General features: G+C 47.6%; 1 protein-coding gene across 3 annotated transcripts in view; it reads left to right on the forward strand.

Moving 5' to 3' along the window:
* The first annotated feature begins 4,793 nt into the window (after nt 1–4,793).
* NDRG4 (NDRG family member 4) overlaps nt 4,794–17,150 on the forward strand; it is an 85,419-nt gene continuing 73,062 nt past the window's right edge. For 2 of the 3 annotated variants that reach the window (XM_067552631.1, XM_067552648.1), the window contains exon 1: nt 4,794–5,199. The gene's annotated coding sequence lies outside the window, so the exon portion shown is untranslated. Of the gene's footprint in view, nt 5,200–6,440; nt 6,549–17,150 lie in introns of those variants that run through there. The other variant, XM_067552640.1, reaches the window with a different exon arrangement.

Below are 17,150 nucleotides of genomic sequence, written 5' to 3' on the forward strand. Positions count from 1 at the left end.
AAGGTCAAATCAGAGGAGGTCCCGAGGAGCCCAACAGGTTTAACTCTGATCCTAGTAGGCCACCATCCTCCCCAGTGCCTTGCAATGCTGCACATCCTCTAGCCTGAAGCACTGGTGAGTGTTGTCTTGGAACATGTGAATATTGCTCCCTAGGTTGGCCCAAGACATCTCACCCCATTTTCACATTGATAGGTGCTAAAACTAGGGGTGCTGGGGGAGCTGCCGGAAGTGGTTTCCACCATATACAGGTTTACAGTTTGGTTCCATGGCTCTGAGCACCCCCACTATATCATTGTTCCAATAACTCTGTTCACATCCACAACACAGCTCTGCTTTTTTTCCACAGCCTCATTTAAGTCCTTTCTGTTAAGATGCACTCCGTCTGTTCTTAAAATTGCTGTTTATTTAAAGTTATTGGCAAGAGGTTTTCTGAGGATAATAGAGTTGCTTAGTATACAGTAACTTAGACCATGGCACAAAACTGTTACCGCTTCGAGGGATTAGTCACTAAATGTCAGCCCTTAAAAGTGTGTAGCTTCTAGAACCCAAACTGCTGTGGGTATAAATACTAGAACTTAAAACCTTTTCTAGGACTCTGGATCTCAAGCTTTCTGGAACTCAAAGCTTCTTGGGATGGGGTCAAACTTCTAAAACTCAAGCCATCAATAGAAGGTATTAATTTCTAGGGGGTGGGCCTTCTGAGATGTCTTACTCTTTTAATGAAAAGCTTCTGGGTGGTCTAATTTCTATAAATCAAATTTCCTAGGAATTGACTTGTACAAATCTAGCCAAGGCTTTTCAATGGGAACTGGAGCATTATCTTTTGGAACTCAAACTTCTTGGGCATCTAGAAACCAGTCCTGCAAGACGGGGGGACAAGCAGTATCATCTGTCTTCTTGAGCCTAAGTCTTCTTGGGATCCACATTTTAGAACATTGGCCTTCCCTATCTTCTAGAGCCCAACCAATATTTAACCCACTTAGCTTTGCTTGGTGAACTAAAAGCACAATGAAAAGCATTGTGGAAAATGCTACATTAACTTGAATTGAAAAGCAATGTGGAAAAATACCTACTGCAGAATCCCATCTTCTCTCTCTTTAAACGCACAACTTCAGTGCACAACAATATGGCCTTTCAACAGGTGTATTATTTTCACAAACTTTGTTGCTGAAGTAGCTATCAAACTGTGTTTTCTACTATCTCTAGGTTACTGTACAGAAAGTCTGTGCTTTTAAAAGGTCTAATTAATATTGTAATTTATTTCTGACGCACAAGCTGTTCTTAATAGGTATCCATCGATTCTGTTATTCAATAAGACTTTGACTCGGTGCAGAAATGATGGCCAGATTCTGATCTCATTTACTCTGGTATAAGTCCATGGAAGTTAATAGAGTTAGTCCAGGTTTACACTAGTGTAAATGAGACTGAAATTTGGCCCATTTTATTCCCATAGCAGAAATTCACATAAACCACTGAATTCTGTATTTTCTCTCCCTGCCCTTCTTTCCCCCGTGATTCAGAAAAGCATCATAAAATTCCAACCCATAATTTCCCCAGCCATAGTGAAATGACTGAATATAGAGTGTAGACTTTAAGGCCATGTGACTGCTGGTGACTTGTCTGGCAGTAAGTTGTAGGGGTTAAATTCACTCTGTGTTTTCATGTTCTCTTGGGAGTTCTCACTGATAAGTGAAGATTAATGCTATACCAGATACTGTTCATACGATGTTCTGTTCATATGGCAGAAGGGCTGAATTAAAATTAAAAAGGGCTGCCAGGTGACATTCAAAGTTAAAATAGATGAGTGATGATGCACCAAGTATGGAATTCAATGTTTATATCAATAGTTTGTGTCTCGTCAGCCATTTATTTTACTAGAGTAGAGCTGAGTGGTGAGAATAATGGGAGTTATCAGAAGTAATGAACCATCCTTGAATGAATATACTCAGCAACCTACAGATTTCCCCATTGCAGGGATGTGTGTTTGTCATTTTAAGACATTATGAAATAAATTGCTATTAGAGCAACCTTGTTGGCCAGCTAAAGAGAGAACAGGGTCAAGTTTGTGGCTTCTGTCTCTGTACATCTCTCAAACTTTGTCCTAAAAGGTCTTTGAGTCCTGGGATTTTTATGACAAGAGGTCAGACTCTATTCAGGGTAACTCTAGTGAAGTTACTGCAGATTTACACCAGTGTGAATGAGATCAAAATCTGGTGCAAGGAACGAGAACTAGTTCATTAGTAATTTTGTGAACTACCAGCTCATTACAACCACATGACATGAGATCACATGCTAAATCCCAAATAAATGGAAATACACTCAAAACAAAAACCTGTTAAGATTTTAATGTCATAGTTCTAAGCAAGAACTTAGCAAGGGAATCCCCATCACTTGCAATCTTTATATCAAGTCTGGATCTCTTTCTTTAAATCAGTGGTCCCCAAACTGTGGGGCATGCCTACCTAGGGGGCACAGAAGAACATGTGGGGGGTGGCATGGTAGGGCCCAGGCCAGCCCCACATGAGGTGGGGAGGGATTGCCACCCAGCCCGCTCTGCCCCCAGCTCCCCACCCCATTCCCACTTCTGGCTGCGGCCCTGGTCATGCTCCCGGCCCCCGGCCGTGTTCCTGGCCCCTCTACCTGAAGCTCCAGCCCCTAGCTCCAAGGGAGGTGCAGAGCGTGTAAGTTTGGGGACCACTGCTCTAAATTATGCTGTAGCTCCAACAGAAGTTATGGGCTTGATGCAGAAATTACTGGATGAGGTTCTCTGGTCTGTGTTGTGCAAGAGGTCAGATTAGATGGCCACAAAGGTCCCTTCTGGCCTTAAAATGTATAAATTCATGAACATTTGAAAATTAAGGGTTCCCTAACAACTGTCTCTCAGCTTCATTATGCCTTTGTTACTCTGTGAGCGGTTAAATTGATTCCTTCAGAGGTAATGTGGACCTTGAGCTCCCATTGGCTCCAGTGTGAGCAGATGTTGACAGGGCACATGGACTTTGTGGTGTGCTAGAGTTGCAGATCCCCTGCATAGAATCCCTAAATCCTGCCCCCATGTGCAATGTATCTGTACCTGTACTGCTCTATCCAGGTCATTTTAAAATCTCAGCCTAAACACTGCATGTAACATACCACTAGATTTTTGCCTAGAACTTCGTTGCTTAAAGGAAGCACACCCGATTTATCTTACATTAAAACCATGGCTTATGTATGCTGGCAAATAAATTAGTTGCTTAAAAATCTTCTGTAAATCAGTGTCAGTTGCTGGCTTTGGCAACTAGTGTGTAATATAGAAAGATTAAATGTTTTCATCCCTGCTGGAAATTCCTGTCAAAAATGTTCAGCTGGTTCCAGCGTCTGCTGGATTTTGGAGTGGAATATGAGGTTTCCTGGGCTGCTGATCCTTCAGTGTAAACCAAGGGCTTAGTCCTTCAAGTATCATCATACAGGAAGACCCCTGCAAGAGCACTGAGTTCCAGTGGGTGCAAAGATCTCTCTGCAGACAAGTCATTGCAGGATCAGGACCTAAAAGAAACTAGTGGACACTAATAAAGACCCATGAAAGGGTTTTTAAGGAGTCTGTTGGAATTTCCACATAGTGATATTCTGCAATGTTTGAAGCTTTCAACCCAAGTCATTTAAAAGTTAACCTGCATGGAGAGAACTCATGGATGGAGCTTTTGCTTCCCAAAATGTAAAAATTCCTGTTAAAAAACAAAAACCTACCCTTGTAAGATACACTAAAAAAAATGGATCAATGGATTCTTTTCTTTTTTTGCAAACTGTTTCTAAAAAAGGATTTATCTGTGGGCTGAGAACAAATGGTGACACAAAAACTGAAAGGGAAGTATCTGAGAAATCTCCAGGAGCCTGGGGAGACAGGCTGATCATGGTCTGACTAGCTCAGCTGTATTGCTCGCTGAAGGGCAGTAATGTCAGAGCAGGCAAAGGATCATGCATTCTTGTACTTGACACAGAACCAGGGAGGCCCCTTCAGAGCAGCCCCTGCAGAGACTATGGTCACATGGTTGAGCCACCTAGAACGGCCTGGGCGGCACTGCACAGCAAGGCCAGAGAACTCACTTCCTCCTGCTCCAAAATCACAGGCCCCTCAGTCCCTGCCACTTGAGTAAAACCAAAAAGCTCGTTTGGCTGTTTGCAGTATAGGGCCTGTGACAGTGGGCACAATTCCCACGCCATTCGGCAGAGAGCAGTCTCGCACACATACCTGCCACTGCCCCGGTGTGCTCCCCTAGTTAAAGATTATGCTCAGGTGTTAGGAGCTTTGCAGTTCACATGTGAGGGCTAGCACCGGAATAGATTCATTCAGCTGCAGTGGCTGGGGTCTGAGCAGAGGGGCTGCACCCCAGCTCTAGGCTCACTATCACGTTTAACAGGCTAACAGACGGGAGGGGCCATTGGTATGAGTCTAGTTGCTCCCAGGTTTCTCCCCGCTAGCCCATGGAGCACATCACTCTCCACCCACCCGCTCCTCCTTCCCTTGCCAGTTGCCAGGCTCCATCCCGACCCGCGCCGCTCTCCAGCGAACCTGGGCACAGAGGCAGGGCGCAGCAGGGGCTGAGCTGGGCTAATTACCGCCCCCAACCACGCAGCCTCCTCCGCCGAACAAAAGCGCGTTGGCGTGGCCTAAAGCCAGGCCCTGCCCGCTCTGCGGAGCCGCCTCCCCTGGGGTTCCCGGCACCAGACGCCCAGCCTCGCTGGGGTGCACGGTGGCGCCCGCTCCGCTCCTGCGCCGCGGCTGCGTGCGATCAGATCAGATCCGATCAGAGCACAGCACAGCACAGCACAGCTCCTGCCTCCTCCCCACCCTGACGCAGTGGTGCATCTCCCATTTAAAGCGGCGGAGGACGCTGCTTCTACCCTGGCCCCGCAGCCTGGCCGCTCTGCGCCGCCGAGCCGACCCAGCCCAGCCCAGCCCACCACGGCCGCACACGTGGGTTGATTTACACCCCTTCTCCAGCCAGCCTCCTCCCCGCCCTGCCCAGCCCACCCACGCCCTGGGAAGGAGACTGGCCGGGGCGCCTCGGTGCTACTGCTCCGCCTCTGGGGGCTGAGGTGGGGCGGGGGCTCGCTACCTGTCCGTGGGGACTGGGGACTTACAGCCTGGGAAGCCGGAGGCTGCAAAGATAGAGGAGCAGAGGGGAACTGGAGACCCCCGCCCTGCATCGCACTGATCCGGTGAGTCTTTTGGGCAAGACCCCCCCCCCATCCTCCTGTGTCTCCCCGCACTGTAAACAGCCCGTGCCCTTTCCCCACCTCCTGGCAGTCACCCCTGGATGCCGCCACTCCCCCACCCAGTCAAGCCGTTCTGCACGGATCGGATCATACCTAGGGACGTGGAGACGTTGGGGACTGGCTGGTGGCGGGGGGAAGATCTGTTCTTGACTCTTCTGTACCTGGTTGATCCAGGCAGGAGCTTCCTAGCTGTGGACCTAAAAATGGGGCGTATTTTTTCTATAGCTAAAAGGCCAAATCTGGCTGCATTTCATCCCCCCTCCCATAGTCTGAGGGTAGGTGTCCATCTTTGGTGCTGGGAGGCAGCACTGTTTTCCCAGTGCTCCTTGTTGCTGCAAGCTTGCCAGCAGAACTCTCTCTCTCTCTCTCCCCCCTCCGCCCCCGCCCCCCTTTGCAGACATGACAACTATTGTGTCGAGAGGGAAAGCTTTGCTCTTTTGTTTGAGGAGTGGGGAGGACTGCTGATTTGTCTCCGAGCCCAGGGCCTGGGTTGGCCATCCATCTGTGCTTGGATTCACCCAGCCTTGCCGTGCCAGGCTATCGGCTTTCTTGGTGCTTGGCATTTATGCAGTGTAAGTGGGTTTTGTGAAGCGCCTACCTGCCTGCATTGAACTGTCAATCTCTCTCACACACACATGCTCCATCCAGGCATCCTGTCTCATTCCTGAGCCAAGCTCTTTTGAGCTCAGAGGACTCTGATTCTCTCTCTCTAGTGGATTTTTCTTACTGACTGTCTTCAAGAGCTTTTTTTCCCCCCTTCCTCTCTTGCTATTTTCACCTGTTGGGAGAATACGAATCACAATGAAGGTTCTGGGACATAAGATAGAATTATTAACAGGTAAATTACACATTTTACATTTTTTTTCACACAATGCCGAAGGCTCTGTTGTGCTGATGGCCAAGTTACTTTCCAAATTAGTCTACTGGGTTTTCATACGTCTATCCCAAGCGAAGACTTCGATTGATGCCTTTAGTTTCAGTGGCACTGCGATGGCATGGTTACTCTGGGCAAAATCCTGTGAGTCGAGGAAATCCCGTCACAGACATCATCAGGAGTGGCTTGAGCCCTTGGTCAGCTGCCTCTCTAGAGGAGAGAGAGGGACATGCTTTATGCAAAAAAAAAAATAGCAGTGGTGGAATTCTTATTTATTGATTCCTGAGTAGGAGGTGGTGGGATGGGTTGGCTGGCTGCAGGTGTCCCTGCTAATTCACTTTTTTGGGCCGTTTTCCTCCTTCCCCGATCCTTCTCTCTACTTAATGTTTGTGCAGTGCTTGAAACCGTAAAGTGCCATGTAAGTCTGGTTTATATTTTTCCTCAGTGACAAGCAAATTCTCTGAAGCCTGTTAACTGTCAGCAGCTTTTTCTGGGGTATAGTCTAGCCCTCCACCCTGCTCCGTGATCTGTCTGGTGGTGGTGCGGGGGTGGATTAAAGAACAGAGAAGGAGCTATTTCTCCATGCAAGAGGCTGCAGTTATGCCCTATGTGACGCAGGCTGCTTTTTTCCTCCTCCTCCATGGGACCAGCCATTGATCCCAAGCCCTGTCTCCTGGTTTGTGCATGTAGATCAGCACCTTATGCTGCATCAGGGTTCCTCAGGCAGGATGGGGGAGGAAGCAGCATGGGAGACATGATTTCCCCTTTTGCGTCAGGGCATGTCTGCTCACATTAAGCATGGATCTTGCTTGGCTTTTTCCCTGTGTCGCTTCTGTTTGCCAACAGCCCCGCATATCTGCCAGGATGCTGTGACTGGGCACTTCAGGATGTACCATGGCAGTGGGTCCCTATGATGGGAGCACTGTGTATCTGGGGTGCTAGACTTGTGATAGGGCTGTGATGTGGTAAAGAAAAGGGCCTGTACTTAGCCCCAAAGGTATTTGGGGCCCCGAGTTAGCCTGTAGCTTCTCACAATGTTTGAGTGGCAGGATTCACAACCCCATTGAAGTGTATCCAAGTAACTGCTCTAACCTTTGGTATTACTATAATATTCTGTAGTAATGGCCCCCAACAGGAGGATATGAAAACGTTACTGTAAGATCTTATTGCTGTAATAATAACCCCTAGCTCTTCTATAGCCCTTTTGATCAGTAGATCTCAAAGCACTTTACAAAGGAGGGCAGTATCATTAACTGCATTTTACAAGTAGGGAAACTGAGGCATAGAGCGGGAACGTGACTTGCTCAGGTCAATAGAACTCAGCACTCCTGTGTTCCAGACACGAAGAGAGCCTTGGTCTCCTCCAGAGGCTAATCCCCTGCACCCCTATAAGGGCTGGAGCTGGGAGAGGAGGCAGCCCAGTCTGTTACCGGGGAAGCCATGACTGACTGGTGGAGGACCAAGCCAACTGGAAGCTGACCTGGGGTGCATAATCTACTGAGTTTATGAGCACCCACCCTGTTGGAGTATCACCAAAGGGGTAAGGAGATGTGGCTGAAGCCGGGGTCCCCTTATGGCAGGAAAGCAGAGCTCCTGCCACACCCCACCAGCTGGGCTGCTGGGAAGGTGCTGGAACAGGCATGGCTACTGTCTATTTTCTCTCTCGCTCCATACCTTCCTGTGCTGTCTGGCTGCCCTTTTTTTTTTTTTTTTGGCTTTCCCGCTCTGAGCTCTGGGAATCAGGGGTGGAGAATAGGTTACACTCCGCTATAGCTGCAGCCCATGTAGTCAATCAGTAAATAAAGAGCCCATCTGTACAGCCAAGGCTGCTGTGCCTCAGGATTTCATTAGCCCACAATAGCACATACCCCACGGTGTGATAGATGTATAAGAAGGTTTAGTCTCGGGGGTCCACACTGCGTTACAGTATCAGGAAAGATCAGGGCTGTAGTGAGAATTTGTAACATGGTTCCACCTACACAGACAAGACTGAACCAAACCTCAGCCTTTCACGGGACAGAGTAGACCTGACAGTGCAGCCGTGCCCTTGTGTCTGGGCCCGTGCCCTGAATGGAAGGTGCTGTTCTTTTGTGGAGCAGTCGGGAACGCTCCTTTGTTGGCACAGGATCCTCCCACTTCTGGCTTCTAAGGTGCCATGAAAGTAGTGAAGTCGGCACCAGCTGGCTAGCCTTCCTCCTGGGCTTCTTGGGATAGGGATTGTCAGGATGCTGGAGAATGATGTGGAGTCTCTTGCCCTGTGATCTCTCCAAAATGGGGTGCAGAGGTGGGTGGGGGGGAGAGGGCATCTGGTCTTTCCTAGCTGGGGTGGTGAGGGGAGCGGAGCAGTCCCTACTAGGGGAAAAACTTGCTCTACAAGGGGCTAAGATGAGTTGTATCAGAATGATTTCCCTCGGTATTGACACTGAACCAGTGGTGCTCTCCTCTCCCCTCCCCTCCTCAGGGACTCCAGCTTAGGCTGGGAAGCTGTGATTTTAAGTGTTCTCCCCCACCCCCGACTGGACATGGATGGAGGCGAAACTCCTTTGCCCCCTATTTCACTGCTGCAATGTCTATGCACTCTTGTTTCGGGGCTCCCAAACGTTTCCCTTGCCTGCCTCCCTCCTCCCATTGCTCCAAGATGCCTTCTCTCATCCATCTGGCTCCAGGCCAGGTCTCGCTCCTCCGGGAGAAGGTTTTGTTTCTCCCCACCTAGCAAGGACTGCTCTATTAGCCCAAAGACTCCGTGACGGGACTCCTAAGGAGAGGGGGCTGGCGCCAAGCAGGCGCACAGACACATTAGCCACCGTGCCAGCAGTGCCTGTGTGGCAGACAGAACTGCCAGAGAGCCAGTAAGCTGTTCATTTAGCTCAAATGTCCCCAGTGCAGCACTGTAATTCACGGGTGTAACAGTGGGTGCTGCGTGTTCTGTAGGCACTGCCCATGCAGGGACACTCTTTATAGCCTCCCCTGTTCTTTCACTTTGCCATTCTTAGAACCCTTTCCAAAGGCTGTTGTTTAATGTTCTCTCACTGACAATACAGTTTATTCCTTCTCCAGTAGGCAAGCAGCATGTTGGGCTGTGGTTTGCCGGTGCATCGAAAGTCAAACATGGCTGCCTTTTGTTTGCTTCTTTGCCAATGCTCTGGCATCTGTGGGAGAGTCTCTCTCTGGGAGCAGAGAGGTTGTTGGTCAATTCTGTTGCAGCACCAGCAGGGAGGGATTGCACGTCCTTTTTGCTGGTCGTGCTCTTTTAATCTGCTAGTTCCCTGTGGCCGGGGCTGTCTCTCACTGTGTTTGTACAGCACCCGGCGCAGTGGGGCCCTGATCATGTCTGCAGCCTCTAGGCGCTACGATAATGCAAATAGTAGCCCATCTTTTCATCAACACATGTAGAGGAAGATTCGAGGAGGCTATTCTTTCTGCGTTGGGGGGGAGGAGAAAGCTAGCCACTGGAAGCAGACTCACACCCACTTGTGCCAGCCTGAATCGTCCCTGTGCTTCAGTGTAGGTTCATTCTGTTGTGTGTTGCTTTAAATCTTCTCTCCTGTTAGTGTGGTCAGGCTATTGCAATCAGGTGGGATTTGCCCTGGGCTCTGAGACCCGGCACAGAAAATGCCCTGTCTCCAGCTCCCAGCAGTCGTACTGTGGCTGTTTCTTGTGTGTGTCTTGGATCAGCGATACTGGATTGGAGGGTTGTGGATGGAAAGATGGCCCCTGGGGTTCAAACCCATGTGTGGGCCCCATCTATAGAGGCAAGCCTAGTGTGCCTGGGGATCTCATCAGAACACGATAGTGCCCCGACCATGTTATAACAAGGTTTGGTCCTAACCCGCTAAGATTAGTACGTAGGCATGGCTGTGATCTTCCCATGACCAGATCTCTTAAGGAGGTAGGCAGCTAAACATTGTGCAAGGTGGGATTTGGGTGGTCTTGGCTGTTAACCCCAAATAGAGGCAGTTACAGTAAGTACGTCCCAAAGTGATGCATGGTGGGTTATGGTTGCAAGCCCTTGGAGGGTAGGGAGTGATCTCCTGGCAAGTTGGAAAGAAGTTTTTCCTGGTCACTGTCTCTACCTGGTTATAGAAAAGAACAATCAGTCTAATATTGCCAGGAGGCTTTGCAATAGGATGGCAGTCAGTGGTAGAAGAAGGTTGCTAGCTCCTCAAATGGTTTCCATTTCCAGCACCTCTTCTGGGTGGAGCTTCAGCCCATAGGTGCTGAAACTAGGGATGCAGGGTTTACAGTTTGGTTCAATGGCGCTCAGAACCCCCACCATAAAAATTGTTCTAGCACCGGTGCTTCAGTCAGCTGTTTTCATCCAGGTGTCCATCTGTGGCTGGCACTTTGTGCATGAGGACATGGGGCAGTTTGCTGGGGCAGAGGCATAAGACAAGGTGGCATCAGCAGCACAAGAGCCTGTGGTGTCTGCTGATTTCTCCTAGGAGTCTAGTGAACAGAACAGAAGAAGGGGCAGCCGTGGCTTCTGCAGGATTTCACTGAGGAGGAAGAGCATCCCTGAGGAGGAGCATCACCATGGAGATCTGTTGGGGTGATGTGATGACCTAGGTTAGCGCTAGGCTGCCCATCTGTCTGCTCGTGAAGGGGGGGGGGGGTCAGTGGCACATTGTGATAGGAAGAGCACAGAAGTCTGACCACAAATGCTGCTCCAGCAGCTTCTGTGCTGGGGCCAGGTCTGAATCCTGATTTGTGAGGGGCCTGTGGTGGAGATTGGCAGGGACTTTGTTCTTGGTGGGATGGTGTACTGTTAGCTACTTTGTCTAGTTGCTGAGAAGAGATGCAACTCCTTATGTCAGTGCTGAGTGTGGTCCAAACAGTTTCAATTACTACATCTGCTGAGAATCCAAACTGCTGGCAGAATGTACTCGTCAGGCCAGATATACTGAGCCACCAAAGAGCTCCTACTCCACTTACCCTCCTGGCAGGGCTGAGTGTCTGGAGTAACTCTAGAAATGGAGAAAGCTGCTTTGCTTTAGGAGTTGGGGAAGTTACCTGCCGCTGTAGGGGAATCCCGGGACCCTGCATGGGAGGATGGGACCTTCAGATTGTTTGTTTGCAATTTTCAATATAAAGCTGTTTTATTTCTGGTTTAAGATCTTAAGCAGCTAAAAGGGACAACGTTTTTCCATTCTTCTTCAAGGCCTTTTGTCTGCCTCAAATTTCCAAAAAGCCTGGGAATTCATAGTCAAGGTAAGATTGATTATGTGGCGCCGTGTCCTTCACTTGCACTGGTCCCAGCATGTGTACTGCATTTTACACGCAGTCATCACAGTTCTCAGACTCCACAATACCTCAGTATGGCAGTGAGATTAGGACACCAGGCTAGGCGCAAAAGGGCAATGCGCATGTGCCTCTGACTAAAATGTGTCTGCATGGGGATTCTGTGTGGAGGGCCCACCAGTCACTGGGAAAAGGGGCCAGTCTGCAATTTTTCAGGCAAGTAGATTGTTGGTGTTAGAATACCCAAAACCCCCCAGCCAGCGTGCTGTGTGCTGAGCCCATGTGAAGCCCGAAGATACTTCCTAAGACCTGACTAATCACTGCTGTGCAAAATGGTCAGGGCCCAGTTGTGCTGGAACAGCGCTTTTCATGGTCAAGCAAAGGAGCCGTGTCTTGGATCGTGTCTCTGCTATGGTAACTCTGCCAGGGTGCCTGATGACACCGTGTGTGTTCTTTGACACGGTTAAATCATGGTTTTATTTTGAGGGCCAACTGCTTAAATGATGCTACAGCCCTGCTCTGTCCAAGGCAGTAACATGGGTTAAACAGGTGAGTCCCCTCCAGTGTTGGTCAGTCCAAGATAAAACCTTGTTTTAACCATCTCAGGGGACAACCGCCCCAACAAGGCAGCTGTTGCAGGAGAGACTAACTTCTAGTGTGGCTGTCAGCCAGGGGAAAACATTGAGTCACTACTTTCTAGTCACACAGGTGGGAAGAAACCATATCATAGACTGGCCCACAGTCATGATTCACAGCTGGGTTTAAACACTGGGGGAGGGGAGGTTGTATCCTACCAGAGATGGGGATTTTGGAGACCATTTCAGGGGTTCAGTGGTAGGTGAGATGGCCCAAGCAGAGACCATGCTGGGGGCATCCCATTGAGTGTCAAATGCATGGATTTTGCAGACCTGCAGAAAAGCTACTAAATGTGCTGCCCTCCATTCTTTACCCTGGTGTCTAGGCCATTCACATGTTGTAATGACACTGTTTGATCTTCAATGTGCAGAGATTCTCCTTCAGCTTGGAACATCTTTGCATCTGTGGCTTTGTCTCACCTGTAACATCCCCTTGATCAGTGCAGTGTTGGGTGGCTTTATTTATTTAATATGGTAGAATCCTCTTGGTTGGCACAGATCATGACAGAATGAAAAAAGCAGCAATTAAGCAATGCCCCTGGTCCTCAGAGGTTCACCAGGATGAGTTGCACAGGTGAGATTTGTTTGAATTGCATTGTTTGCTGTAGAAAAAACATTAAAAGACTAGAGAAAACCACATGAAGGTAAGAGGAGCTTATTTAGCAGCCATAACAGAGCAGGGAAGCAGTGTGATGAGAGTTGAGGATTGGAATGGAAAACACGTGCTAGCAAACAGTGATTTGCTCCTGTTAACTATACAAACTGGCTGCAGGCACCATCTTGTGTGCCAATTAAACAGGCAAGGAACACCAATAATCCATTGTTCAGAGCCATTGAAATATATTGCATTGCATTGCATTGCATCTCTGGCGGCCCTCCCCCCCCCCCGTTGTCCCAATTAAGCGGGGAGAGAGCTAGTTAAGTGGCTGTCATTGAAATAAGCATTTTGCCTTGTTGTGTACTCCACAGTGATCCGTGCAGGGCTCAGACTTTAGAAACTCCTTGCAATGAGTCAGCTCCACCTCCAGTACACAGCAGTATACCAGACACCATGCTCGTTATCCATCGATCTCAGGGATTTACAAAGAAGGGCCAGCACAACTTTCTGTTTTACAGATGGGGAAACTGAGGCACAGAATGGCCAGGTCATTTGCCCAAGGCTACATATACGTTGCTAATTCATGGCACGGCTGGGAATAGAATCCAGGTTTTCAGTCAGGTGCCCTATCCAATAGGCAAGCTGCAAACACTCAAAGATTGCTGGCCCAAAAGGTTTGGTGATTACTCTGCCTGTGTGGGTTCATGGAATGATGGATGTGTATTGGAATGGGGAGAAACCTGAAGACCCTCTCTGGCCTGTTTTATGCACGGATAGCTGGGGTAGGGCACCTTGAGAGCTATCTAGTGACCACATAAGAACAAGCATGGCCAAGCTGGGTCAGATTAATTGTCCATGTAGCCCAGTATCCTGTCTTTAGACAGTGGGTAATGCAAGATGCTTCAAAGACAATGAATAGAACAGGGCAGTTATCAAATGATCCATTCCCTATTGTCCAATCCCAGCATTTTACAGTCAGAGGCTTAGGGACACACAGCGCAGGGGATTGCATCCCTGACCATCTTGGCCAATAGCTATTGATGGATCATCCTCCATGAACTATTTAATTCTTTTTTGAACCCAGTTATAGTTTTGGCCTTCACAGCATCCCCTGGCAATGAGTTGCACAGGTTAACTGTACATTGTGTGAAGAAAAACTTCCTTTGGTTTATTTTAAACCAACTGCCTATTAATTTAATTGGATGATCCCTGGTTCTTGTGTATGTGAATGGGCAAATAACGTTTTCTCCACACTATTCATGATTTTATAGATCTCTATCGTATCCCCCCAGTCGTCTCTTTTCCAAACTAAACAGTCCCAGTCTTTTTCATCTCTCCTCATAGGGAAGCTGTTCCATTCCCATAATATTTTTGGTTGCCTTTTTCTGTACCGTTTCCTTTTCTTATATATATATATATAATAATTTTTTTTTTTTTGAGATGGGGCAACCAGAGCTACCCATCATGGTTGATCCCTTGGAGTTCGAGGATGATTGTCTTCCATAAAGTAATAGCAAGTATTCAAGGTGTGGGTGTACCATGGATTTATATAGCTGCATTATGATATTTACTGTCTTATTAGCTATATCTTCCCTAATGGTTGCTAACATTCTGTTAGCTTTTTTTGACTGCTGCTGCACATTGAGCAGATGTTTTCAGAGAACTAGCCACAATGACTCCAAGATCTCTTTCTTGAGTGGTAACAGCTAATTTATATCCCATCATGTTGTGTGTGTATATATAGTTGGGATTATGTTTTCCAGTGTGAATTATTTTGCATTTATCAATACTAAATTGATAGTATCGGCTATTTTGTTGCCACTTTGTGAGATCCCTTTGTAATTCTTTTCAGTCTGCTTTGGATTTACAAAATTACTCAAGATAGTTATCGTCTGCAAACTTTGCCACCTCATTGTTTATGCCTTTTTCCAGATAATTTATGAATATGTTGAATAGCATTGGTCCCAGTTTTGCTCCCTAAGGGACACTGCTATTTACCTCTCTCCATTCTGAAAACTGAACATTTAGTTTTATCCTCTTGTTTCCTGTCTTTTTTAACCAATTTGTGATCCATGAGAAGACCTTTCCTCTTATCCCATGACTTCTTACTTTGCTTAAGAGCCTTTGGTGAGGGACCTTGTTAAAGGCTTTCTGAAAATCCAAGTACACTATATCCACTGGTTCACCCTTGGCCACATGTTTGACCTCCTCAAAGAATTCTAATAGATTGGTAAGGTATGATTTTCCTTTACAAAAGCTATGTTAACTCTTCTCCAACAAATTGTGTTCATGTGTGTGTCTGATAATTCTGTTCTTTACTATAGTTTCACCCAGTTTGCCTGGTACTGAAGATAGGCTTAGCAATCTGTAATTGCCAGGATCACTTCTGAAGCATTTTTTTAAAAATTGGTGTTACATTAGCTATCCTCCAATCATCTGGTACAGAAGCTGTTTTAAATGATAGGTTACATACCACATTTAGTAGTTCTGCAATTTCATATTTGTGTTCCTTCAGAACTGTTGGGTGAATGCCATCTGGTCCTGGTGACTTATTACTGTTTGTTTAATCAGTTTGTTCCAAAACCCCTCTGACACCTCACTCTGGACAGTTCTTCAGATTTGTCACCTAAAAAGAATGGCTCAGGTGTACAAATCTTCTTCACATCATCTGCAGTGAAGACTGATGTAAAGAATTAATTGAGCTTCTCCACAATGGCCTTGTGCTCCTTTAGCACCTTGATCATCCAGTGGCTCTACTGATCATTTGGCAGGGTTCCTGCTTCTCATGTACTTAAATTTGTTTTTGCTGTGCCTTTCTAGAGAGGAGATCCAGTTTGGAGCCCTGGTTTGCTTGAGAATGATGGGCAGGGAGAGCTGAATAGGGGCTTGCTAAGTCTGAGGCTAATGTAGGAGGGAGGATATTGCATTGCCCTGCGGTGGTCTTGGCCTTCTGTAGCATAGGGCTGCAGCACTGTGCTTTGTGGGAGGGCAGGGCAGACTCCGGATGTGGCTATAGACAGGAGGCTGCTGCCAGAAAATATGGTCTTGCTGGGAGGTTGGCAAGGAGAGGGTTACACTCTGATGCAAACTTAGGGTGACCAGCTTGCAAGTGTGAAAAATTGGGATGGAGGTGAGGGGTAATAGGGGCCTATAGTTTAAAAAAAAAAAAAAAAAAAAAAAAAACCAAACAAACAAACCCCGAATATCAGGACTGTCCCTACAAAATCGGGACATCTGGTCACCCTATGCAGGATTAACATCCATCCAGCATGAGCCCTAGCTGTGTCTGCCCTGGGGTGTTCCTCAGTGCATGCACTCAGCTGTTTGGCAAGAGCTCACCTGAGTCTTCGTGCTGCCATGCGCCCCTGTGTGTGTTGTGCCTCTTGCACTTGTTGTGGACTTGGGATTTAGGCAAGGTACAAATGTGACTTTCATAAACCTTAATGTACTGGAGCTTGGTTCCTAGATCTGCTACTGACTCGCTGCATGAACCTAGTCCAGCCACTTTGTCTCTGTGCCTCAGTTTTCCCAGCTATGAAATGGGGATGATCATTCCTTACTTCCCAGGGATGCTGGCTGGTTGCATTCACAATGTTGCTGAAGTGCTATGAGATCCTCCACTGTGGGAGGGCAAACTTTTGTATAATAAAAATAACATGAACATTAAGGGGCAAATTCTGCTCCCAGGCCTGGGTAACTGCAGGAAAATCCACAGTAAGCTATCAATGGGTGCAGCTGGGTGACATTAACAACAGTGACTCCCCATCTATCTATGTAGTATGACCCCATTGCCATAGCTCACCTTGCCTCTCTGAGGTATTATTCTCATTGTACAGATGGGCAAGTGAGGCCCAGAGAGGCTAAGTGACTTGCTGAAGGTCACACAGCAAATCTATGGCGGCAGAGGGAACTGAATCCCCATCTCCCATGTCTCAGGCTGATGCCCTAGCCACTGGACTATCCTTCCTCTCCAAGTGCCTGGAGACTGGAGGTTTTCACTAACCATGCATTAACTGCTTTGCCCAGCCAACCCAACCTTGCCCTGCTGCTGTATGATAGATCAGCTGCCTCCATGATGTCATTAATGATGCTGACCTGAACTGGGGGCTGGGTGAAAATTCCCCAGCTGAGTTTGAAGGTGCTGGCTTTCTGCCATACTGAGCTGTCAAGGTGACTTTTTTTTTTTTTTTTTTTTTTTTTTTTTTTTTTAAATAACCGTCCCATGGGTATGGTGCTGTCATTGCTATTATTGTGTAGTCTTGGCCTGCTTCCCCTGCTGCTGCCTGTGCTTCATGCTCAAGTGTGTCAAAGGGGTTAAAGACATTCTTGTGGCCAGTGACGGTGATGGGGGATAGTAATCAGAGAGGTCTGTACTACGACTTTTTGAGTTAATAGACCGTCTGCATGTTGCATTCCTCCTGGATGCTCCATCATCAGGGACAGTTCTTTAGAATAGAAAAACCTCTGGATATGTGCTGGGCATGTGTGGGTCTTCAGGAGGTCTCAGCACAGAAATCTCATTAATAGATGGCTGCGTGCCCTGCTTGGG

The sequence above is a fragment of the Emydura macquarii genome, unplaced genomic scaffold (genome assembly GCF_026122565.2).
Source record: "Emydura macquarii macquarii isolate MOO-44397 ecotype Brisbane River unplaced genomic scaffold, CSIRO-AGI_Emac_v2 contig_295, whole genome shotgun sequence".
In the NCBI taxonomy this organism is placed as follows: domain Eukaryota; kingdom Metazoa; phylum Chordata; order Testudines; family Chelidae; genus Emydura; species Emydura macquarii.